We start from the raw sequence: 936 nt of genomic DNA, 5'->3' as shown, positions 1-936 counted from the left end.
GATTTTAGTATTTTTACAAAAAACAACTAAAAGTACTAACAAAAAATATGGATTTTTTTTTTTGATTGAGGGAAAATACAAAACCCAGAAACAATAAGGAAGAGGTGGATAATAGTAGCTCTCACACATAGTAGGTGCAATTGGTAGTCAATTTGGCAACCTTATTCAAAACTAAACACACCCATACACATCAACACAGTAATGCATTTTCAGGAATTTGCCTTAAAGAAATACTTCATTATTTATACAAAACTTTATGATGAAATGTTCTTTAGAGATTGTTTGTAACAGCAAAGAACTAGAAACAGCCTAAATGCCTATAAATTGAGAAGATTAAATATATTACGGTATAGCCCTTAGAAAGAATGACACATATGTGTATGTCTGTTAGGGAATGATTCCATATACATTTATAAGTGAAATATAGTATGATCTCTTGTGTAGGTAAAAGAGATATACACTTAGCTTATATATGCAGAGAAAATTCTGGAAGTGTACACAAGAACTGTTAATAGTGCTTACCTTTGGGGAGTGGATCTGGGAGCACGAGGAAGTCCTGGAGTTTTAAAATTTTACATTTTCTGTATAGTTCTTGATCTCAGGATTGCTAACTTGGGTCTTCTGCAGCTACTCAGCAAAAAAGAAAGAAAAAGAAAGAATTGTTGGCAAGTAAAGAGGGAGAGAGCCAATTCTGGGCCAATCATCTCAGAAGTACATGCTATCTGATTTTTTAAAAACAGTTTTTTAAAAAAATAAAAGTTTTTTTTTAGAAGTATATTTAAAGTAGCTCTGTGATTACAGGAAGCCCAAGCAACAGAATTCTGAGTTTACTGGAAAAATGCATGACACTTCTTTAACTTTATTTTTTTATTTTATTTTTCCTTTTTGTCTTTTTTCGTGACCGGCAACAGGATCGCAACCCTCGGTGTTGCTCCC

At 32.7% G+C, this 936-nt stretch overlaps 1 long non-coding RNA gene across 2 annotated transcripts in view; it reads right to left on the bottom strand.

The window, feature by feature from the left end:
- Positions 1–936, bottom strand: part of LOC103598133 — a 60,987-nt gene that overhangs the window by 55,855 nt on the left and 4,196 nt on the right. For both annotated transcript variants that reach the window (XR_551174.1, XR_551175.1), the window contains exon 2: positions 523–627. This is a non-coding gene — a long non-coding RNA (uncharacterized LOC103598133). The remainder of the gene's footprint in view (positions 1–522; positions 628–936) is intronic.

This window comes from Galeopterus variegatus, unplaced genomic scaffold (genome assembly GCF_000696425.1).
Source record: "Galeopterus variegatus unplaced genomic scaffold, G_variegatus-3.0.2 Scaffold2514, whole genome shotgun sequence".
NCBI lineage: Eukaryota > Metazoa > Chordata > Mammalia > Dermoptera > Cynocephalidae > Galeopterus > Galeopterus variegatus.
Note: the sequence above shows the minus strand (reverse complement) of the source record. Positions and strands in the feature narration are given on the sequence as shown.